The 25227-nt window shown below is 37.9% G+C and overlaps 2 non-coding genes across 2 annotated transcripts; one reads left to right on the top strand and one right to left on the bottom strand.

Moving 5' to 3' along the window:
• The first annotated feature begins 13358 nt into the window (after window positions 1-13358).
• On the top strand, window positions 13359-13466 carry LOC148579285 (small nucleolar RNA R71). Its single transcript, XR_015895355.1, has one exon. It is a non-coding gene; the product is annotated as a small nucleolar RNA R71 (small nucleolar RNA).
• A 10891-nt stretch (window positions 13467-24357) lies between these two features.
• LOC148579284 (small nucleolar RNA R71) lies at window positions 24358-24465 on the bottom strand. The gene has a single exon (XR_015895768.1). It is a non-coding gene; the product is annotated as a small nucleolar RNA R71 (small nucleolar RNA).
• Window positions 24466-25227: the final 762 nt, after the last annotated feature.

Below are 25227 nucleotides of genomic sequence, written 5' to 3'. Positions count from 1 at the left end.
GGCCATGGAAGCTCCTCGTACGGCGGCGGTAAGTGGGTAGGCGCGGCGACTGTTCTGCGGGATGGCAGTGACGACTGAGTGGCGGTCACAGCGCGGCTCATCCCTCTCTTCCCGATCCTCTTTCTCAAGCTCTCTTCTCTATAATTTTCTGTTTCTGAAGTTTTACATTGAAGAGGATGAAAGGAAGGGGGGCAGGGTGCGGCTGAGTGTGGTGAGGGGCTAGGGTTAAGATTTCAGTTTTAGAAAATTAGGGTTAGGGTTAGTTTAGTAATTTCAAATAAAAATGGGAATAATATAGTAATTGAAACCTAAATTAAATCCAACACTAATTATATATAAAAAAAATACTATTTGTTCATCAATTTTACAAATTACGTTCAATTAAATGCTTAAATCCAAAATTTAGAGGTAATACGATTAATTTTCTTTATTCATAAAAACTAAAGCATTAGATTCTAAAATCTTAATTAGTTAAATCAATTCATATAAAATTTGTATTATTTTGCAATTACTAAACTTTATAATTTAAATATTGAAAAACTCAATAATTATAAAATTGGATAAGGATCTTAATTTATTTCAAATTCAATTAATCGAAACTGCTTTTAATTATTTTTAATAAAATAATTTTTGAAATTAAAACTGTAAATAAATATATTATTTGAAATTTGTTGATAATAAGATATTTCAAAAGTTCTGGGTCTTACATTCTATCCACCTTATAAAAATTTTCATCCTTGAAAATTAAAGTAATACATAAGATAATACATAGTCTTAGTACTTTTAAATACTTTTAGAAAAGTAAGAAATCTTAGCATATATGTATAAATGTTCAAATACCAAATGACCATAAGAATTAAATATAGGGATAAAGTATAGTGTAAAGCAGAAGGTACCAGATAGGCTCAATGCAAAAGGTCATATGGTCTCAAGACTTTACAAAAACTTGAAGTAACAAAATAGGGTGCAAATCAAGATAGGCGTTCACAAAGCAAAGCGGTAATTAATGTGGTAAAAGGCTACAAAGCATGCTGGTATTTAAACAGCGGACATAACGTTCGCTCACAGATCTCGTACCCACTTCAGAACTTCAACTTCCCAGCTCCATCAATCACTTTACAACTCCATAACTGGTCACAAGCCTAACACCCACAAACTCTTTCACAAGGAACAAAACTCCCACAACTTATAACGTTGCACACTTACCGCTCCTCCTTTTCACGTCCACGAACAGCATTCTAAAGAGACTAACGTTTCGCTTGCTGACTAAAGGTCATACGTGACTCCAAAGCAATCCTCGAGTACATTCAAAAGGATATAACCCTTGAGAAAAGAGGGATAAGTGACAAGGACAGCACTCGTAAGGACTTAAAAGAATGAATGAAATTACAAACAAATAGGATGCACAAGAATGAAGATTGCAGGAAAGGATTCAATTGGTAACTTCAATGATAACTCTTGAATCAAGGAAATTCGATAGAATCAATGCAAAGAAAAACAGTGCATTAATTTGAAATAAATTCAAGCTGAGTCGAAGAGGTATGAGGTTTACAGAAAAGAATAGCTTAGACCCAAGACAAAGCTCACAGAACTCAAGAGTACGATTAAAAATATTTTCGAATACATTCTTCATAAAAGAATGAAAAACTTGTGAAAAATCCATTTCGCAGTCTAAAAGAAAAGATAAGCAACAAACATCCTTCGAAAGAATAAAAGCATGAACGTGGCCTTATTCCAATATAAATTCAATTTGAAATAAGCTATGAAAAATTTGAAAAAGAAGAGATTAATTTGGCTAAGGGCAAAATTATATTTCCTCAAATACTTTGAAAAGTATTTTGGTACCGACAAAACAAAGCATGCGTGAGAACTGCGATCTGGTTGGAAAGAAACCTGAGATAAAGTTTTGCTCAAGAAAAGGGATAGAGGATGCATTACAAACAAACAGGTTTAAACCAGATACAAAATTTTCAAAGTGTACGGTAAAAGAATGTAGGCCGAGTTAAAAGCGATTTTACTAAACATTCAAAAAATAGTTATGTTGCACTAAGACGGGTTCAAATCACAATAAAGAGATGCATAGCTCAAGTAAAGGAACGCAAAGTCAATGACAACTTTGCACAAGAATAAACCAAAAACTTACTCAGAAAGGTTTAAAACAAAACTTCAAGAGTACTTGAATTCGCAACCTCACAAGAATATTCAAGAACATTAAGATGTGCTACAAAGAAAAATCAAACCATATGTTGAGGAAGAAACTTAAATCAAGGAAATTCAAATAGGGTTTACGGGCACGTCAACCAAACAAGTTTTCAGCGGATCCAAATGAAGACAAAACTCATAAAGAAAGGCAACTGATGAGCGGATAATTTATACGCTTTTTGGCATTGTTTTTAGTATATTTTAGTTAGTTTTTATTATGTTTTTATTAGTTTTTAAATAAAAATTACTTTTCTGGACTTTACTATGAGTTTGTGTATTTTTCTGTGATTTCAGGTATTTTCTGGCTGAAATTGAGGGACCTGAGCAAAAATCTGATTCAGAGGCTGAAAAAGGACTACAGATGCTGTTGGATTCTGACCTCCCTGCACTCGAAGTGGATTTTCTGGAGTTACAGAAGCTCAATTGGCGCGCTCTTAATTGCGTTGGAAAGTAGACATCCTGGGCTTTCCAGCAATATATAATAGTCCATACTTTGCCCGAGATTTGATGGCGCAAATAGGCGTTCCAATTCAGCTCAAGATTTCTGGCGTTTAACTCCAGAACTGGCACAAAAGCTGGAGTTAAACGCCCAAACTGGCACAAAAGCTGGCGTTTAACTCCAAGAAAAGTCTCTACACATGAAAGCTTCAATGCTCAGCCCAAGCACACACCAAATGGGCCCCGGAAGTAGATTTTTACACTAAACACCCTAACTTACTCATTTTCTGTAACCCTAGGTCACCAGTTTACTATAAAAACTACTTTTAGTGATTCATCTTGTACCTCATGACACTTTACATGTTTCATATTGTATTCTCTAGGGCATGAGTCTCTAAACCTCATTGTTGGGGGTGAGGAGCTCTGCTGTTCTTTATGAATTAATGCAATTACTACTGTTTTCCATTCTATCACACTTGCTTCTATTCTAAGATATTCATTCGCACTTCAACCTTATGAATGTGATGATCCGTGACACTCATCATCATTCTCACCTATGAACGCGTGCCTAACAACCACCTCCGTTCTACCTTAGATTGAATGCATATCTCTTAGCCTCATGATTCAGATCAGAGTCTTTGTGGTATAAGCTATAATTATTGGCGGCCATTCCTGAGATCCGGAACGTCTAAATCTAGTCTGTGGTATTTTTAGTAGGATCTGGGAAGGGATGACTGTGACGAATTTCAAATTCGCGAGTGTTGGGCGTAGTGACAGACGTAAAAGGATCAATGGATCCTATTCCGACATGATCGAGAACTGACTGATGATTAGCCGTGCGGTGACAGCGCATTTGGAACATTTTTACTGAGAGGACGGAAAGTAGCCATTGACAATGGTGATGCCCAACTTAAAGCTTGCCATGGAAGGAGCCTTGCGTGCATGAAGAAGAAGATAGTAGGAAAGCAGAGATTCAGAAGACAAAGCATCTCCAAAGCCTCAACCTGTTCTTCATTACTGCATAACAAGTATTTATTTCATGTTCTTTTACTTTTTACAATTAAATATGAGAATTATTGATATCCTAATTAAAGGTTACAAGATAACCATAGTTTGCTTCAAGCCGACAATCTCTGTGGGATCGACCCTTACTCACGTAAGGTATTACTTGGACGACCCAGTGCACTTGCTGGTTAGTTGTGCGGAGTTGCAAAAGTGTGATTGTAATTTTGGACACCAAGTTTTTGGCGCCGTTGTCGGGGATTGTTCGAGTTTGGACAACTGACGGTTTATCTTGTTGCTTAGATTAGGAATATTTTATTTTTGTTGGTTTAGAGTCTTTTATTTGAGTTTAGTTTCATATTTTAAGTTTGGTGTCTTCTTTGTGTTTTCCTTTAATTTTTCGAAAATTTGTGTTTGATTTTCTAAAAATTTTAAGTTTGATGTGTTTTTGTTCTTCTATTTACTTAGAAATTTTTCAAAAATTTGTTCTTGGTGTTCATCTTGATCTTCAAAGTGTTCTTGGTATTCACCTTGACATTCAAAGTTTTTTTGTTTGTCCTCTCTGTTTTGATCTAAAATTTCTAAGTTTAGTGTCATTTTGTTGTTTTTCTCTTTCCTCATTAGAATTCAAAAATCAAAAAAATATCTTTTCCTTATTTTACTCATAATTTTCAAAATTTGGCATTTAAGTAGTCAAAGATTTTCAAAATCATATCTTTTCTTTTTAGTCAAGTCAAAATTCTAATTTCAAAAATTGATCTTTTCAAATCTGTTTCAAAAATCAAATCTTTTTAATTTATTGTAATCATATCTTCTCAATCAAATCTTTTTCAAAATAATTTTCAATCATATCTTTTTGATTGCTAATTTCAAAATCTTTTTAATTAATTAATTAATTTAGTCTTCAATTTGCTTTTATTTTATTTTCTTTTTTTTTTTCGAAATTTTATTTTATTTTATTTTTCATTTATTTTATTTTATTCTATTTTAATTTTGGTCACTTTTAATTAAATAAAAAATATAATTTATTTGCAATTCATATCAATTTCCTTTTCTCCTTCATGGACATAAGTGGAAATGAACAGTCTAGAAGGACTCTGGGGTCATATGCTAACCCCATTACAGCTGTATATGGGAGTAGCATCTGTATACCTCCCATCAAAGCAAGCAGTTTTGAGCTAAATCCTCAACTCATTATCATGGTGCAGCAAAATTGCCAGTATTCTGGTCTTTCACAAGAAGAACCTACTGAGTTTCTGGCACAGTTCTTACAAATTGCTGACACAGTACGTGATAAAAAAGTGGATCAGGATGTCTACAGATTATTACTGTTTCCATTTGCTGTAAAAGATCAAGCTAAGAGGTGGTTAAATAACCAACCCACAGCAAGCATAAAAACATGGAGATAGTTAACAGACAAATTCCTGAATCACTTTTACCCTCCAAAAAGGATGACACAGCTAAGGCTGGACATCCAAGGATTTAGACAAGAGGATAATGAATCCCTTTATAATGCCTGGGAGAGGTACAGAGGGATGCTGAGAAAATGTCCCTCTGAAATATTTTCAGAGTGGGTACAGTTAGACATCTTCTACTATGGGCTTACAGAAAAAGCTCATATTTCTCTAGACCACTCAGCTGGTGGATCTATACACATGAGGAAGACGATTGAAGAAGCTCAAGAACTCATAGATACGGTTGCTAGAAATCAGCATCTGTACTCAAGCAGTGAATCCTCTAGAAAAGAAGAGGCTAGGACAGTAACTACTGATCCTAATCCTCAAGAACAGATTGTTGAACTTAATCAGCAATTACTCCTTGTGACAAAATAATTAGCAGAATTTAAAGAGATGCTCCAAGACACTAAAAATGCTAACAAGAATATGGAAGCACAATTGAATCAGACAAGACAGCAGCTATCTAAACAGATAACAGAAGAATGCCAAGCTGTCCAATTAAGGAGCGGGAAGACATTGAATAAATCAGCTCAAAGTAGCAGAAAGCCAAAAAAGGAACAACTGGCAGAGGATGACCAAACCACTACCCAAAATCCCTCTGAGGACAGCAAAAGCCCAGAGAGGAATAATTCTGGCGTTCAAACGCCAGAAAAGGGTGAAAGATTGGCGTTAAACGCCTAGTGGATGCCCACTTCTGGCGTTCAAATGCCAGAAAAGGGAGAAAAGTTGGCGTTAAACGCCCATTCCCTACCCAGTTCTGGCGTTCAAACGCCAGAAAAGGGTAGGAAGCTGGCGTTAAACGCCTATCTAGCACCCAATCATGGCGTTCAAACGCCAACGAGGGATCAGACACCTGCAAGTGCTGATAGTAACCCCTCTAAGAAGGCTTCTCCAACCACCTCTGTAAGGAATAAACCTGCAGCAACTAAGGTTGAAGAATATAAAGCCAAGATGCCTTATCCTCAGAAACTCCGCCAAGCGAAACAGGATAAATAATTTGCCCGCTTTGCAGACTATCTCAGGACTCTTGAGATAAAGATCCCATTTGAAGAGGCACTTGAGCAAATACCCTCTTATGCTAAGTTCATGAAAGAGATCTTAAGTCACAAGAAGAATTGGAGAGAAACTGAAAAGGTGTTTCTCACTGAAGAATGCAGTGCAGTCATTCTGAAAAGCTTACCAGAGAAGCTTCAAGATCCAGGAAGCTTTATGATACCATGCACATTAGAGGGTGCTTGTACCAAGACAGCTCTATGTGACCTTGGAGCAAGTATCAACTTAATACCTGCATCCACTATTAGAAAGCTTGGCTTGACTGAAGAAGTCAAACCAACCCGGATATGTCTTCAACTTGCTGATGGATCCATTAAATACCCATCAGGCATAATTGAGGACATGATTGTCAAGGTTGGGCCATTTGCCTTTCCCACTGACTTTGTAGTGCTGGAAATGGAGGAGCACAAGAGTGCAACTCTCATTCTAGGAAGACCTTTCCTAGCAACTGGACGAACTCTCATTGATGTCCAAAAAGGGGAAGTGACCCTGAGAGTCAATGAGGATGAGTTCAAGTTAAATGTTGTCAAAGCTATGCAGCATCCAGATAAATCAAATGACTGCATGAGCACTGATATTATTGACTCCTTGGTGGAAGAGATCAATATGGCTGAGAGTCTTGAATCAGAGCTAGAGGACATCTTTAAAGATGTTCAGCCTGATTTGGAGGAACCAGAGGAAATAAAAGAACCTCTAAAAATCCTTCAGGAAGAGGAGAAACCTCCTAAACCAGAGCTCAAACCACTACCACCATCCCTGAAATATGCATTTCTGGGAGAGGGTGACACTTTTCCAGTGATCATAAGCTCTGCTTTAAATCCACAGGAAGAGAAAGCACTAATTCAAGTGCTAAGGACACACAAGACAGCTCTTGGGTGGTCCATAAGTGATCTTAAGGGCATTAGCCCAGCAAGATGCATGCACAAGATCCTATTGGAGGATGATGCTAAGCCAATGGTTCAACCACAGAGGCGGCTAAATCCAGCCATGAAGGAAGTGGTGCAGAAAGAGGTCACTAAGTTACTAGAGGCTGAGATTATTTATCCTATTTCTGATAGCCCCTGGGTGAGCCCTGTCCAAGTTGTCCCCAAGAAGGGAGGCATGACAGTTGTTCATAATGAAAAGAATGAACTGGTTCCCACAAGAACAGTTACAGGGTGGCGTATGTGTATTGACTACAGAAGGCTCAATACAGCCACCAGAAAGGATCATTTTCCCTTATCATTCATAGACCAGATGCTAGAGAGACTAGCAGGCCATGAATACTACTGCATTTTAGATGGCTATTCAGGCTACAACCAAATTGCAGTAGATCCTTAAGACCAAGAGAAAACAGCATTCACATGTCCATCTGGAGTATTTGCTTACAGAAGAATGCCTTTTGGTCTGTGCAATGCACCTGCAACCTTTCAGAGGTGCATGCTCTCTATCTTCTCTGACATGGTAGAGAAGTTCCTGGAAGTCTTCATGGATGACTTCTCAGTATTTAGAGACTCATTCAGCTCATGTCTTGATCATCTAGCACTTGTCCTGAAAAGGTGCCAAGAGACTAACCTGATCTTAAACTGGGAAAAATGTCACTTTATGGTGACTGAAGGAATTGTCCTTGGGCACAAAATTTCAAGCAAGGGGATAGAGGTGGATCAAGCCAAGGTAGAGGTAATTGAGAAATTAGCACCACCTGCCAATGTTAAGGCAATCAAAAGCTTTTTGGGGCATGCAGGATTCTATAGGAGGTTTGGTGCACGAAATTGTGTTGTCCTGTTCTTTGTACTTGTGTGAGATTAACAATATATAATTGTATTGAATCCTCATTATGGCTCTATGTGTGGACACAACTCCGTACAACTAACCAGCAAGTGCACTGGGTCGTCCAAGTAATACCTTACGTGAGTAAGGGTCGAATCCCACGGAGATTGTTGGTATGAAGCAAGCTATGGTCACCTTGTAAATCTCAGTCAGGCAGATATAAAATAGTTATGTGGTTTTCGAATATTAATTAATAAAATAGGGATAGAGATACTTATGTAAATCATTGGTAGGAATTTCAGATAAGCGAATGGAGATGCTTTTCGTTCCTCTGAACCTCTGCTTTCCTGCTGTCTTCATCCAATCAGTCTTACTCCTTTCCATGGCTGGCTGTATGCAAGGATATCACCGTTGTCAGTGGCTAAATCCCCTCCTCTCAGTGAATCATATGCTCACACACCCTGTCACGGCACGGCTATTCATCTGTCGGTTCTCGATCATGCTGGAATAGGATTCACCCTCCTTTTGCGTCTGTCACTAACGCCCAGCACTCGCGAGTTTGAAGCTCGTCACAGTCATTCAATCATTGAATCCTACTCAGAATACCACAGACAAGGTTTAGACCTTCCGGATTCTCTTGAATGCCGCCATCATTCTAGCTTACGCCACGAAGATTCTGGTTAGGAGATCTAAGAGATATTCATTCTAGCTTAATTCATGTAGAACGGAAGTGTTTGTCAGGCACGCGTTCATAAGGGAGAAGGATGATGAGCGTCACACATAATCATCACCTTCATCACGTTCTTGGGTGCGAATGGATATCTTAGAAGCGAAATAAGAAGAATTGAATAGAAAACAGTAGTACTTTGCATTAATCTTTGAGGAACAGCAGAGCTCCACACCTTAATCTATGGAGTGTAGAAACTCTACCGTTAAAAATACATAAGTGAAGGTCCAGGCATGGCCGAGAGGCCAGCCCCTCTGATCTAAGAACCAGGCGTCCAAAGATGTCAAATACAATAGTAAGAGGTCCTATTTATAATAAACTAGTCACTAGGGTTTACATGAGTAAGTAATTGATGCATAAATCCACTTTCGGGGCCCACTTGGTGTGTGTTTGGGCTGAGCTTGAGTGTAGCACGTGCAGAGGCCATTTGTGGAGTTGAACGCCAGTTTCTGTGCCAGTTTGGGCGTTCAACTCTGGTTTTGGATCCTTTTCTGGCGCTGGACGCCAGATTTGGGTAGAAAGCTGGCGTTGAACGCCAGTTTACGTCATCAATTCTTGGCCAACGTATGGACTATTATATATTGCTGGAAAGCCCTGGATGTCTATTTTCCAACGCAATTGGAAGCGCGCCATTTCGAGTTCTGTAGCTCCAGAAAATCCACTTTGAGTGCAGGGAGGTCAGAATCCAACAGCATCAGCAGTCCTTTTTCAACCTCTGAATCTGATTTCTGCTCAAGTCCCTTAATTTCAGCCAGAAAATACCTGAAATCACAGAAAAATATACAAACTCATAGTAAAGTCCAGAAATGTGAATTTAACACAAAATCTATTAAAAACATCCCTAAAAGTAACTAGATCCTACTAAAAACATACTAAAAATAATGTCAAAAAGCGTATAAATTATCCGCTCATCACAACACCAAACTTAAATTGTTGCTTGTCCCCAAGCAACTGAAAATCAAAATAGGATAAAAAGAATAGAATATACTACAAATTCCAAACTATCAATGAAACAGAGCTTCAATCATATGAGCGGGACTTATAGCTTTTTGCCTCTTGAATAGTTTTGGCATCTCACTTTATCCATTGAAGTTTAGAATGATTGGTATCTATAGGAACTTCAGATTTCGAATAGTGTTATTGACTCTCCTAGTTCAGTATGATGATTCTTGAACACAGCTTCTTTATGAGTCTTGGCCGTGGCCCTAAGCACCTTGTTTTCCAGTATTACCACCGGATACATAAATGCCACAGACACATAATTGGGTAAACCTTTTCAGATTGTGACTCAGCTTTGCTAAAGTCCCCAATTAGAGGTGTCCAGGGTTCTTAAGCACACTCTTCTTTTGCTTTGGACCTTGACTTTAACTGCTCAGTCTCAAGTTTTCACTTGACACCTACACGCCACAAGCACATGGTTAGGGACAGCTTGGTTTAGCCGCTTAGACCAGGATTTTATTCCTTTAGGCCCTCCTATCCACTGATGCTCAAAGCCTTGGAATCCTTTTTATTTTCCCTTGTCTTTTGGTTTTAAGGGTTATTGGCTTTTTCTGCTTGCTTTTTCTTTTTCTTTCTATTTTTTTCGCCTATTTTTTTTTCTTTTTTTTTTCTGCAAGCTTTGTTCTTTGCTGCTTTTTCTTGCTTCAAGAATCATTTTTATGATTTTTCAGATTATCAAATAACATGTCTCCTAGTCATCATTCTTTCAAGAGCCAACATATTTAACATTCTTAAACAACAACTTCAAAAGACATATGCACTGTTCAAGCATTCATTCAGAAAACAAGAAGCATTGTCACCACATCAATATAATTAAACTGAGTTCAAAGATAAATTCGAAACTCATGTATTTCTTGTTCTTTTGAATTAAAACATTTTTCATTTAAGAGAGGTGATGGATTCATAGGACATTCATATCTTTAAGACAGAGTTACTAACTACTAATGATCATGTAATGAAGACACAAACACAGATAAGCACATAGAAAACGAAAAAAATAGAGAAAGTAAGAACAAGGAATGAGTCCACCTTGGTGATGTCCTTGAGCTCTTCTATGTCTCTTCCTTGTCTTTGCTGCTCCTCCTTCATTGCTTTTAGATCTTCTCTGATTTCATGAAGGATGATGGAGTGCTCTTGATGTTCCACCCTTAGTTGCTTCCAATAATTGTGTGGAAGAAGATGTATCCCCTAAGGTATCTCAGGGATCTCTTGATTTACAGTCAAATGTTCTATCACTGAGCTATAGACCCTTGATGGAAGCTTTTGTCTTCCCTTTTCTTCTTTCTAGAGGCTTCTCTGGCCTTAGGTGCCATCAATGGTTATGGAAAAAAAAACAAAAAAGCTATGCTTTTTACCACACCAAACTTAGAATGTTGCTCGCCCTCGAGCAAAAGAAGAAAGACTGAAGAATAAGAAGAAGATATGGAGGAGATGGATGGGAGTGTGTGTTCGGCCATATGGGTGGGATTGGGTGGGAGAGAGATGTTGAATTTTGAAGGTAGTGGGTGTATGGATGTGAGTGGTAATTGGAAAGTAGAAGGGATGATCATGAATGGGAAGAGAGATGATGAGGTAGGTGGGGATCCTGTGGGGTCCACAGATCCTGAGGTGATCCTGTGAGGTCTACAGATCTTGAGGTGTCAAGGCATTTACATCCCTGCACCAATTTAGGCATGTAAAATGCCCTTGCACACAACTCTGAGCGTTCAGCGCCAGGTTGGTGCCCATTTTGGGCGTTCAACGCCCATTTGCTGCCATTTCTGGCGTTGAACGCCAGAACCATGCTTGTTCTGGGCGTTCAGCGCCAGAACTATGCTCTGTTCTGGCGTTTGAACGCCAGACAGATGCTCCTCCAGGGTGTGATTTTTCTTCTGCTGTTTTTGATTCCGTTTTCAATTTTTATATTTATTTTGTGACTCCTCATGATCATGAACCTATAAAGACACATAACTAAGAAAAATATAGTTAGATAAATAAACATTGGGTTGCCTCCCAACAAGCGCTTCTTTAATGTCAATAGCTTGACAGTGGGCTCTCATGGAGCCTCACAGATGTGCAGAGCTTTGTTGAGACTTTCCAACACCAATCTTAGAGTTTGGATATGGGAATTCAACACCAAACTTAGAGTTTGGTTGTGGCCTCCTAACACCAAACTTAGAGTTTGACTGTGGGGGCTCTGGTTGACTCTGCTTTGAGAGAAGCTTTTCATGCTTCCTCTCCATGGTTGCAGAGGGAGATCCTTGAGTTTTGAATACAAGGGAGTTCTCATTCCATTGAAGGACTATTTCACCTCTGTCAACATCAATCACAGCTCTTGCTATGGCCAGGAAAGGTCTTCCTAGGATGATGGATTCATCCTCTTCCTTTCCAGTATCCAGGACTATGAAATCAGCAGGGATGTAAAGGCCCTCAACTTTTACCAATACATCTTCTACGTGTCCATAAGCCTGTCTTCTTGAGCTGTCTGCCATCTCTAGTGAGATTTTAGCAGCTTGCACCCCATAGATTCCCAGTTTCTCTATTACAGAGAGGGGCATGAGGTTTATTCCTGAACCAAGGTCACACAGAGCCTTAAAGATCATGGTGCCTATGGTACAGGGTATTATGAACTTTCCAGGATCCTGTCTCTTCTGAGGCAATGTCAGTTGATCCAGATCACTTAGTTCATTGATGAACAAGGGAGGTTCAACTTCCCAAGCATCAATGCCAAATAATTTGGCATTCAGCTTTATGATTGCACCAAGAAACTTGGCAGTTTGCTCTTCAGTAACATTCTCATTCTCTTCAGAAGAGGAATATTCATCAGAGCTCATGAAGGGCATAAGGAGGTTCAATGGAATCTCTATGGTCGCTAGATGAGCCTCAGAGTCCTTTGGTTCCCTAGAGGGAAGCTCCTTATTGATCACTGGACGTCCCTGGAGGTCTTCCTCCTTGGGATTCACGTCCTCTCCTCTCCTCTCAGGTTCGGCCATGGCGCTTATGTCAATGGCCTTGCACTCTCCTTTTGGATTCTCTTCTGTATTGCTTGGGAGAGTACTAGGAGGGATTTCAGTGATCCTTTTACTCAGCTGGCCCACTTGTGCTTCCAGATTTCTAATGGAAGATCTTGTTTCATTCATGAAACTTACAGTGGCCTTAGATAGATCAGAGACTAGATTTGCTAAATTAGAAGCATTTTGTTCAGAGTTCTCTGTCTGTTGCTGAGTTGATGATGGAAAAGGCTTGCTATTGCTAAACCTTTTTCTTCCACCATTATTAAAGCCTTGTTGGGGCTTTTGATCCTTCCATGAGAAATTTGGATGATTTCTCCATGTTGAGTTATAGGTGTTTCCATAAGGTTCACCTAAGTAATTTACCTCTGCTATTGCAGGGTTCTCAGGATCATAAGCTTCTTCTTCAGAAGATGCCTCTTGAGTACTGTTGGATGCAGTTTGCATTCCATGCAGACTCTGAGAAATCATATTGACTTGCTGAGTCAATATTTTATTCTGAGCCAATATGGCATTCAGAGTATCAACTTCAAGAACTCCCTTCTTCATAGGCGTCCCATTATTCACAGGATTCCTTTCAGAAGTGTACATGAACTGGTTATTAGCAACCATGTCAATGAGTTCTTGAGCTTCTGCAGGCGTTTTCTTTAGGTGAATGGATCCACCTGCAGAAGTGTCCAGTGACATCTTTGATAGCTCAGATAAACCATCATAGAATATATCCAGGATGGTCCATTCTGAAAGCATGTCAGAAGGACACTTTTTGGTCAACTGTTTGTATCTTTCCCAAGCTTCATAGAGGGATTCACCTTCTTTCTGTCTGAAGGTTTGAACATCCTCTCTAAGCTTGCTCAGCTTTTGAGGAGGAAAGTACTTGGCTAAGAAAGCCGTGACCAGCTTATCCCAAGAGTTCAGGCTATCTTTGGGTTGAGAATCCAACCATAATCTAGCTCTGTCTCTTACAGCAAAAGGGAAAAGCATGAGCCTGTAGACTTCAGGATCTATTCCATTAGTCTTTACAGTATCACATATCTGCAAGAATTCAGTTAAGAACTGAAAAGGATCTTCAGATGGAAGTCCATGAAACTTGCAGTTCTGCTGCATCAGAGAAACTAATTGAGGTTTCAGCTCAAAGTTTTTGCTCCAATGGCAGGAATGGAGATGCTTCTTCCATGTAAATTGGAATTAGGTGCAGTAAAGTCACCAAGCATCCTCCTTTCATTATTATTATTTTCGGCTGCCATCTCCTCTGCCTGTTCGAAAATTTCTGAAAGGTTATCTCTGGATTGTTGTATTTTAGCTTCTCTTAATTTTCTCTTCAGAGTCCTTTCAGGTTCTGGATCTGCTTCCACAAGAATGTTCTTATCCTTGCTCCTGCTCATATGACAAGGAAGAATGGCCAGAAAAATGATAATAATAATAGAGATCCTTTATACCATAGTATAGGGATCCCTTTGTAAGTAAAAGAAGAGGGGGAGATAAAGGATGTGATGTAAAGGAAGAAACACAACTGTGAGGATTGGAATGTGAGATGAGATGTTAGGACATGAATGAATAAATAGAATGAGATGGGGGAGGAATAATTTTCGAAAATTATTTTGAAAAAGAGTTAGTGATTTTTGAAAATTGTTTTTTTGAAAATTGTTAGTATTTTTTTTCGAAATTTTTTTTTTCGAAAATTAGAATTTAAACTTTAAAATAATAGTTAATTAAAAAGAAATTTTGAAAAAGGGGGGAGATATTTTCGAAAATTGAGAGAGAGAGAGAGTTAGTTAGGTAGTTTTGAAAAAGTTAAGAAACAAACAAAAAGTTAGTTAGTTAGTTGAAACAAATTTTTGAAAAGATAAGAAGTTGGGAAGTTAGAAAAGATATTTTGGAAAGATATTTTTGAAAAAGATAAGATAAGAAGATATTTTTGAAAAGATATGATTGAAATTAGTTTTGAAAAAGATTTGATTTTTAAAATCACAATTAATGACTTGATTCATAAGAAATCACAAGATATGATTCTAGAACTTAAAGTTTGAATCTTTCTTAACAAGCAAGTAACAACTTCAAATTTTTGAACCAAAACATTAATTGTTTAAGTTATTTTCGAAAATTATGATTTAAAATGAGAAAAAGATTTTTGAAAAATATTTTTGGAATTTTCGAAAATAACTAAGAATTTTGAAAAAGATTTGATTTTTGAAAAAGATTTTGAAAAAGATAAGATTTTCAAATTTGAAAATTTGATTTGACTCATAAGAAACAACTTGATTTTAAAAATTTTTGAAAAAGTCAACTCAATTTTCGAATTTGATGAGAGAAAAAGGGAAAGATATTTTTTTGATTTTTTTGAATTTTTATGAAAACATGAAAATTATGCAATGCATGAAATTTTTAGATCAAAACATGAATGTATGCAAGAATGCCATGAATGTCAAGATGAACACCAAGAACACTATGAAGATCATGATGAACATCAAGAACATATTTTTGAAAAAATTTTTAATGCAAAGAAAACATGCAAGACACCAAACTTAGAATTCTTTAATGCTTAGACACTAAGAATTCAAGAATGCATATGATAAACATGAAAAGACACAAAACAAAAAATCATCAAGATCAAACAAGAAGACTTACCAAGAACAACTTGAAGATCATGAAGAACACTATGAATGCATGATATTTTCGAAAAAATGCAAGATGCATATGCAAGTGACACCAAACTTATAATGTGACTCAAGACTCAAACAAGAAACACAAAATATTTTTGATTTTTATGATTTTCTAATTTTTTTGGATTTTTTTATTTATATTTTTCGAAAATTTAAAAGAAAAGAAAAAAAAATAAGGATTCCAAAATTTTTAATATGAATTCCAGGAATCTTGCCATGTTAGTCTAAAGCTTCAGTCCAGGAATTAGACATGGCTCACTAGCCAGCCAGGCTGCAACATATAATTACATGGGCTGGAATGATTAGTTGAATACCAATCCCAAAGTAGTTTTGGGTATGGCTTTACAGCCAGATATGATTCAACATATTTCATGAAACACTAGAATTCATTCTTAAAAATTTTGAAGCCATAGAATAATTTATTTTTGAAAACATTTTTTTTTTCGAAAACAAGTGAGGAATTTTTGAAAGATTTTTGAAAAATTTTTGAAAACAAAACAAAAAGAAAATTACCTAATCTGAGCAACAAGATGAACCGTCAGTTGTCCAAACTCAAACAATCCCCGGCAACGGCGCCAAAAACTTGGTGCACGAAATTGTGTTGTCCTGTTCTTTGTACTTGTGTGAGATTAACAATATATAATTGTATTGAATCCTCATTGTGGCTCTATGTGTGGACACAACTCCGTACAACTAACCAGCAAGTGCACTGGGTTGTCCAAGTAATACCTTACGTGAGTAAGGGTCGAATCCCACGGAGATTGTTGGTATGAAGCAAGCTATGGTCACCTTGTAAATCTCAGTCAGGCAGATATAAAATAGTTATGTGGTTTTCGAATATTAATTAATAAAATAGGGATAGAGATACTTATGTAAATCATTGGTAGGAATTTCAGATAAGCGAATGGAGATGCTTTTCGTTCCTCTGAACCTCTGCTTTCCTGCTGTCTTCATCCAATCAGTCTTACTCCTTTCCATGGCTGGCTGTATGCAAGGACATCACCGTTGTCAGTGGCTACATCCCCTCCTCTCAGTGAATCATATGCTCACGCACCCTGTCACGGCACGGCTATTCATCTGTCGGTTCTCGATCATGCTGGAATAGGATTCACCCTCCTTTTGCGTCTGTCACTAACGCCCAGCACTCGCGAGTTTGAAGCTCGTCACAGTCATTCAATCATTGAATCCTACTCAGAATACCACAGACAAGGTTTAGACCTTCCGGATTCTCTTGAATGCCGCCATCATTCTAGCTTACGCCACGAAGATTCTGGTTAGGAGATCTAAGAGATATTCATTCTAGCTTAATTCATGTAGAACGGAAGTGTTTGTCAGGCACGCGTTCATAAGGGAGAAGGATGATGAGCGTCACACATAATCATCACCTTCATCACGTTCTTGGGTGCGAATGGATATCTTAGAAGCGAAATAAGAAGAATTGAATAGAAAACAGTAGTACTTTGCATTAATCTTTGAGGAACAGCAGAGCTCCACACCTTAATCTATGGAGTGTAGAAACTCTACCGTTAAAAATACATAAGTGAAGGTCCAGGCATGGCCGAGAGGCCAGCCCCTCTGATCTAAGAACCAGGCGTCCAAAGATGTCAAATACAATAGTAAGAGGTCCTATTTATAATAAACTAGTCACTAGGGTTTACATGAGTAAGTAATTGATGCATAAATCCACTTCCAGGGCCCACTTGGTGTGTGTTTGGGCTGAGCTTGAGTGTAGCACGTGCAGAGGCCATTTGTGGAGTTGAACGCCAGTTTCTGTGCCAGTTTGGGCGTTCAACTCTGGTTTTGGATCCTTTTCTGGCGCTGGACGCCAGATTTGGGTAGAAAGCTGGCGTTGAACGCCAGTTTACGTCGTCAATTCTTGGCCAAAGTATGGACTATTATATATTGCTGGAAAGCCCTGGATGTCTATTTTTTAACGCAATTGGAAGCGCGCCATTTCGAGTTCTGTAGCTCCAGAAAATCCACTTTGAGTGCAGGGAGGTCAGAATCCAACAGCATCAGCAGTCCTTTTTCAACCTCTGAATCTGATTTCTGCTCAAGTCCCTTAATTTCAGCCAGAAAATACCTGAAATCACAGAAAAACACACAAACTCATAGTAAAGTCCAGAAATTTGAATTTAACACAAAATCTATTAAAAACATCCCTAAAAGTAACTAGATCCTACTAAAAACATACTAAAAACAATGTCAAAAAGCGTATAAATTATCCGCTCATCATCATAAAGGATTTTTTCAAAAATTGCAAAATCTCTAAGCAACCTGCTAGCTGCTGACACGCCATTTGTATTTGACACAGAGTGTCTGCAGGCGTTTGAGACCCTGAAAGCCAAGCTAGTCACAGCACCAGTCATCTCTGCACCTGACTGGACATTACCATTCGAATTAATGTGTGATGCCAGTGACCATGCCATTGGTGTAGTGTTGGGACAAAGGCATAACAAGCTTCTGCACGTAATTTACTATGCCAGTCGTGTTCTAAATGACGCACAGAAGAATTACACAACCACAGAAAAGGAGTTACTTGCAATGGTTTATGCCATTGACAAGTTTAGATCCTATTTAGTAGGTTCAAAAGTGATTGTGTATACTGACCATGCTGCTCTTAAATATCTACTCACAAAGCAGGATTCAAAACCCAGGCTCATAAGATGGGTGTCGCTTCTGCAAGAGTTTGATATAGAAATAAGAGACAAAAAAGGGACAGAGAACCAGGTAGCTGATCACTTGTCCCGGATAGAACCAGTAGCAGGGGCGTCCCTCTCTCCTACTGAGATCTCTGAGACCTTTCCGGATGAGCAACTTTTTGCCATTCAGGAAGCACCATGGTTTGCAGACATTGCAAATTATAAAGCTGTGAGGTTCATACCCCAGGTGTACAGCAGGTTGCAAAAGAAAAAACTAATTTCTGATGCAAAGTACTACTTATGGGATGAACCATATCTCTTTAAGAGATGCGCAGATGGAATGATCCGCAGATGCATCCCTAGAGAGGAGGCACAGAAGATCCTGTGGCATTGCCATGGATCACAGTATGGAGGACATTTCGGAAGTGAGCAAACAGCCACTAAAGTCCTCCAATGTGGCTTCTATTGGCCTACTCTCTATAGAGATGCCCGAGAGTTTGTGTGTAACTATGACAATTGCTAAAGAGCTGGTAACTTGCCTCATGGTTATGCCATGCCTCAACAAGGGATCTTAGAGATTGAGTTGTTTGATGTATGGGGTATTGACTTCATGGGTCCTTTCCCACCATCATATTCAAACACTTATATTCTGGTGGCAGTAGACTACGTATCTAAATAGGTGGAGGCAATTGCCACACCCACTAATGATACCAAGACTGTGCTGAAGTTCCTCCAGAAACATATTTTCAGCAGATTTGGTGTTCACAGAGTACTAATCAGTGATGGGGGCACCCATTTCTGCAATAAACAGCTTTACTCTGCTATGGTTCGATATGAAATTAGCCACAAAGTAGCAACTCCGTATCATCCACAGACGAATGGGCAGGCTGAAGTCTCTAATAGAGAACTAAAGAGAATCCTGGAATGAACTATAATTGCCCGTAGAAAGGATTGGGCAAAGAGCTTGGATGATGCTCTGTGGGCATACAGAACAACATTCAAGACTCCTATAGGAACCTCTCCATACCAGCTTGTGTATGGCAAGGCCTGTCATCTGCCCGTGGAACTGGAGCATAAAGCCTACTGGGCAACCAGATTCCTAAACCTGGATGCTAAGTTAGCTGGTGAGAAAAGATTGCTCCAGCTAAATGAGCTAGAGGATTTCAGACTCAATGCTTTTGAAAATGCAAAAATTTATAAGGAAAAAGCAAAAAAGTGGCATAACAAGAAATTATCATCCAGAGTCTTTGAGCCAGGACAAAAAGTTCTGCTGTTCAACTCTAGGCTCAGATTATTCCCCGGAAAATTAAAATCCCGGTGGAGGGGACCATATGTGATTACAGGAGTGTCACTATATGGATATGTTGAGCTTCAGGATATTGATTCTGACAAAAAGTTAATTGTTAATGGACAGAGAATCAAACATTATTTTGAAAGCAATTTTGAGCAAGAATGCTCAAAACTGAGGCTTGAATGAAGCTCAGTAAAGGTCCAGCTAAAGACAATAAAGAAGCGCTTACTGGGAGGCAACTCAGCCATTAGCAAGTTATTTGTTTTAATTAATGCTTGTAGAAGTTTGATATACATTTTTCTTCAAAGGTTAATCATCAAAATTGAAGGAATTCACAGAGTTACAGAAGGATTCAATGCAAAAAAGCAGAGAAAAGGAGCTTGCTGGCAAGAAAATGCCAGTAAAGGGCATTTTGGGCGTTCAGAAAAAATGCCCAGTGATAAAGGGGTTTCTGGAGTTTAACGCCAGCTAGGGTACCTGGCTGGGCGTTAAACGCCCATAATGGCCAACAATTGGGCGTTAAACGCTAGAAAGGTAGGGGGATGAGATTTTGTTTCCAACTTCAAATTTTTTTCAAATTTTCATGTTTTGACTCATAATTTTCTGCATAAACATGTTTCAAACTTTCATCATTCCCCCTCAATTTTCCAAAATTCAACAATTTTCTAAATCTCTTTTCAATTTTCTTTCAAATCCTTCCCAAATCTTTTCAAAAACTCAATTATCCTCTTAATTTCTTTCCAAATCTTTTTCAACTCATCATATCATCTCTTATTTCTTAGATGCATAACCAAATTTTCAGATTTAACATCTTTATATCTTTTTCAATTACAAATCTCATCTTTTTCATATCATGATTATATTTTCTTCCATCAATCATATCTCTATGTCATATCTCTTTCAAATTTTTGAAATCCCTCCCCTCCTCCTATAAATATACATTCGGCCATTGATGAGCGGATAATTTATACGCTTTTTGACATTGTCTTTAGTATGTTTTTAGTAGGATCTAGTTACTTTTAGGGATGTTTTCATTAGTTTTTATGTTAAATTCACATTTCTGGACTTTACTATGAGTTTGTGTGTTTTTCTGTGATTTCAGGTATTTTCTGGCTAAAATTGAGGGACTTGAGCAGAAATCAGATTCAGAGGTTGAAAAAGGACTGCTGATGCTGTTGGATTCTGACCTTCCTGCACTCAAAGTGGATTTTCTGGAGCTACAGAATTCGAAATGGCGCGCTTCCAATTGCGTTGGAAAGTAGACATCTAGGGCTTTCCAGAAATATATAATAGTCTATACTTTGGCCAAGAATAGACGATGTAAACTGGCGTTCAACGCCAGTTTTCTGCCCAAATCTGGCATCCAGCGCTAGAAAAGGATCCAAAACCAGAGTTGAACGCCCAAACTGGCACAGAAACTGGCGTTCAACTCCACAAATGGCCTCTGCACGTGCAACACTCAAAGCCCAGCCCAAGCACACACCTAGTGGGCCCCGGAAGTGGATTTATGCATCAATTACTTACTTCTATAAACCCTAGTAGCTAGATTATTATAAATAGGACCTCTTACTATTGTATTAGACATCTTTGGATTACCTTATGATCCTTTGATCACGTTTTGGGGGCTGGCCATCTCGGCCATGCCTGGACCTTCACTTATGTATTTTCATACGGTAGAGTTTCTACACTCCATAGATTAAGGTGTGGAGCTCTGCTGTTTCTCAAAGATTAATGCAAAGTACTACTGTTTTCTATTCAATTCATCTTATTTCGCTTCTAAGATATCCATTCGCACCCAAGAACGTGATGAAGGTGATGATTATGTGTGACGCTCATCACCATTCTCCCCTATGAACACGTGCCTGACAAACACTTCCGTTCTACATGAAATAAGCTAGAATGAATATCTCTTAGATCTCCTAACCAGAATCTTCGTGGCGTAAGCTAGAATGATGGCGGCATTCAAGAGAATCCGGAAAGTCTAAACCTTGTCTGTGGTATTCCGAGTAGGATTCAATGATTGAATGACTGTGACGAGCTTCAAACTCGCGAATGCTGGGCGTTAGTGACAGACGCAAAAGGAGGGTGAATCCTATTCCAGCATGATCGGGAACCGACAGATGAATAGCCGTGCCGTGACAGGGTGCGTGAGCATATTATTCACTGAGAGGAGGGGATGTAGCCACTGACAACGGTGATGCCCTTGCATAAAGCCAGCCATGGAAAGGAGTAAGACTGATTGGATGAAGATAGCAGGAAAGCAGAGGTTCAGAGGAACGAAAGCATCTCCATTCGCTTATCTGAAATTCCTACCAATGATTTACATAAGTATCTCTATCCCTATTATATAATATTCGAAAACACTATTATCACTTTATATCCGCCTGACTAAGATTTGCAAGGTGACCATAGCTTGCTTCATACCAACAATCTCCGTGGGATTCGACCCTTACTCACGTAAGGTATTACTTGGACGACCCAGTGCACTTGCTGGTTAGTTGTATCGAAGTTGTGAACCATGGTATTGGCACCATGTTATTGGCGCCATTGCCAGGGAAAGAAAGAGCCATGAATTTTACATCATTAAAGTGTAATCACGATTACGCGTACCAAGTTGCTCACGTTGCCAGGGATTGTTCGAGCCTGGACATCACAATTTCGTGCACCAAGTTTTTGGCGCCGTTGCCGGGGATTGTTTGAGTTTGGACAACTGACGGTTCATCCTGTTGCTCAGATTAGGTAATTTTCTTTTTTGTTTTGTTTTCAAAAATCTTTCAAAAATCTTTCAAAACTTTCTCATCTGTTTTCGAAAAAAATAAAAATGTTTTCAAAAAAATTTTATTCAAGATTTTTAAGAAAGAATTCTAGTGTTTCATGAAGCATGTGAAGCCTGGCTGGCTGTAAAGCCATGTCTAAATTCTTTTGGACTGGGGCTTCCAAACCATCAGAGGCAAGTCACATATTTGATAAGTAATGAGCAGCAATTTGTTATCAAGAGCAATATACTCTGGTGTTACATGCTGAAGCTTGGCTGGCCATTGGCCATGTCTAGTGTTTTGGACCGGAGCTTTCATTGAAAGCTTGGCTGGCTAGTGAGCCATGTCTAATTCCTAGACTGAAGTTTTAGACTAAGAATGCAAGATTCCTGGAATTCATATTAAAAATTTTGGAATCCTTATTTTTCTTTTTCATATAATTTTCGAAAAAAAAAATCCAAAAAAATTAGAAAATCACAAAAATAAAAAATATTTCCCTGTTTCTTGTTTGAGTCTTGAGTCATATCATAAGTTTGGTGTCACTTGCATATGCATCTAGCATTTTTCGAAAATATCATGCATTCATAGTGTTCTTCATGATCTTCAAGTTGTTCTTGGTAAGTCTTCTTGTTTGATCTTGATGATTTTTTGTTTTGTGTCTTTTCATGTTTATCATATGCATTCTTGAATTCTTAGTGCGTAAGCATTAAAGAATTCTAAGTTTGGTGTCCTGCATGTTTTCTTTGCATTAAAAATTTTTCAAAATTGTGTCTATGATGTTCATCTTAACATTCAAAGTGTTCTTGGTGTTCATCTTGACATTCATAGCATTATTGCATGCATTCATTGTTTTGATCTAAAAATTTCATGCATTGCATATTTTTCATGTTTTTCATAAAAATTTCAAAAATCAAAAAAATATCTTTCCCTTTTTCTCTCATCAAATTCGAAAATTGAGTTGACTCTTTCAAAAATTTAAAAAAAAATCAAATTATTTCTCATGAGTCAAATCAAATTTTCAATTTGAAAATCTTATCTTTTTCAAAATCTTTTTCAAAAATCAAATCTTTTTCAAAATTCTTAGTTATTTTCGAAAATTCCAAAAATATTTTTCAAAAATCTTTTTCTTATTTTTGTATTAAATTTTCGAAAATAACATAAACAATTAATGTTTTGATTCAAAAATTTGAAGTTTGTTACTTGCTTGTTAAGAAAGATTCAAACTTTAAGTTCTAGAATCATATCTTGTGATTTCTTATGAATCAAGTCATTAATTGAGATTTTAAAAATCAAATCTTTTTCAAAAACTAATTCCTATCATATCTTTTCAAAAATATCTTCTTATCTTATCTTTTTTAAAAATATCTTCTCAAAATATCTTTTCTAACTTCCTAACTTCTTATCTTTTCAAAATTGGTTTTCAAAATTTGTTTCAACTAACTAACTAACTTTTTGTTTGTTTCTTAACTTTTTCAAAACTACCTAACTAACTCTCTCTCTAATTTTTGAAAATATCTTTCCTCTTTTTCAAAAATTTCTTTTTAATTAACTAATTATTCTTATTTTTATTTTTGATTTTAAAAATTTTTCGAAAAATACTAACACTTTTCAAAAACCATTTTTGAAAATCACTAACTCTTTTTCAAAAATAATTTTCGAAAATTCTCTCCTTCTCTCTCATCTTATTCTACTTATTTATTCATCTACTAACATCTCTTCCTCACATCATCACCAAATTCGAAACCCCCTCCTCTATCTGTGTTCGAATTTCTTCTTCTTTTCTTCTACTAACAATAAGGATCCTCTTTACTGTGACATAGAGGATTCCTCTTCTTTTCTTTTTCTCTCCTCTTTCTTATGAGCAGGGACAGAGAAAAAGGCATTCTTGTTGAAGCTAATCCAGAACCTGAAAGGACTCTGAAGAGAAAATTAAGAGAAGCTAAATTACAACAATCCAGAGAAAACTTGATTGAAAATTTCGAACAAGTAAAGGAGATGGCAGCCGAACCCAACAACAATGTAAGGAAGATGCTTGGTGACTTTACTGCACCTAATTCCAATTTACATGGAAGAAGCATCTCCATTCCCGCCATTGGAGCAAACAACTTTGAGCTAAAACCTCAATTAGTTTCTCTGATGCAGCAGAACTACAAGTTTCATGGACTTCCATCTGAAGATCCTTTTCAGTTCTTAACTGACTTCTTACAGATATGTGATACTGTTAAGACTAATGGAGTAGATCCTGAAGTCTACAGGCTCATGCTTTTCCCTTTTGCTGTAAGAGACAGAGCTAGATTATGGTTGGATTCTCAACCCAAAGACAGCCTGAACTCTTGGGATAAGCTGGTCACGGCTTTCTTAGCCAAGTACTTTCCTCCTCAAAAGCTGAGCAAGCTTAGAGCTGATGTTCAAACCTTCAGACAGAAAGAAGGTGAATCCCTCTATGAAGCTTGGGAAAGATACAAACAGTTGACCAAAAAGTGTCCTTCTGACATGCTTTCAGAATGGACCATCCTGGATATATTCTATGATGGTTTATCTGAGCTATCAAAAATGTCACTGGACACTTCTGCAGGTGGATCCATTCACCTAAATAAAACGCCTGCAGAAGCTCAAGAACTCATTGACATGGTTGCTAATAACCAGTTCATGTACACTTCTGAAAGGAATCCTGTGAATAATGGGACGCCTATGAAGAAGGGAGTTCTTGAGGTTGATACTCTGAATGCCATATTGGCTCAGAATAAAATATTGACTCAGCAAGTCAATATGATCTCTCAGAGTCTAAATGGAATGCAAGCTGCATCCAACAGTACTCAAGAGGCTTCTTCTTGATCCTGAGAACCCTGCAATAGCAGAGGTAAATTACTTAGGTGAACCTTATGGAAACACCTATAACTCAACATGGAGAAATCATCCAAATTTCTCATGGAAGGATCAAAAGCCCCAACAAGGCTTTAATAATGGTGGAAGAAACAGGTTTAGCAATAGCAAGCCTTTTCCATCATCAACTCAGCAACAGACAGAGAACTCTGAACAAAATGCTTCTAATTTAGCAAATCTAGTCTCTGATCTATCTAAGGCCACTGTAAGTTTCATGAATGAAACAAGGTCTTCCATTAGAAATCTGGAAGCACAAGTGGGCCAGCTGAGTAAAAGGATCACTGAAATCCCTCCTAGTACTCTCCCAAGCAATACAGAAGAGAACCCAAAAGGAGAGTGCAAGGCCATTGACATAAGCACCATGGCCGAACCTATAAG

This window comes from Arachis ipaensis, chromosome B10 (assembly GCF_059453495.1).
Source record: "Arachis ipaensis isolate K30076 ecotype BB chromosome B10, ASM5945349v1, whole genome shotgun sequence".
Taxonomy (NCBI): domain Eukaryota; kingdom Viridiplantae; phylum Streptophyta; class Magnoliopsida; order Fabales; family Fabaceae; genus Arachis; species Arachis ipaensis.
The sequence above is the reverse complement of the archived record's forward strand: the minus strand, read 5'-3'. Positions and strand labels throughout refer to the sequence as shown.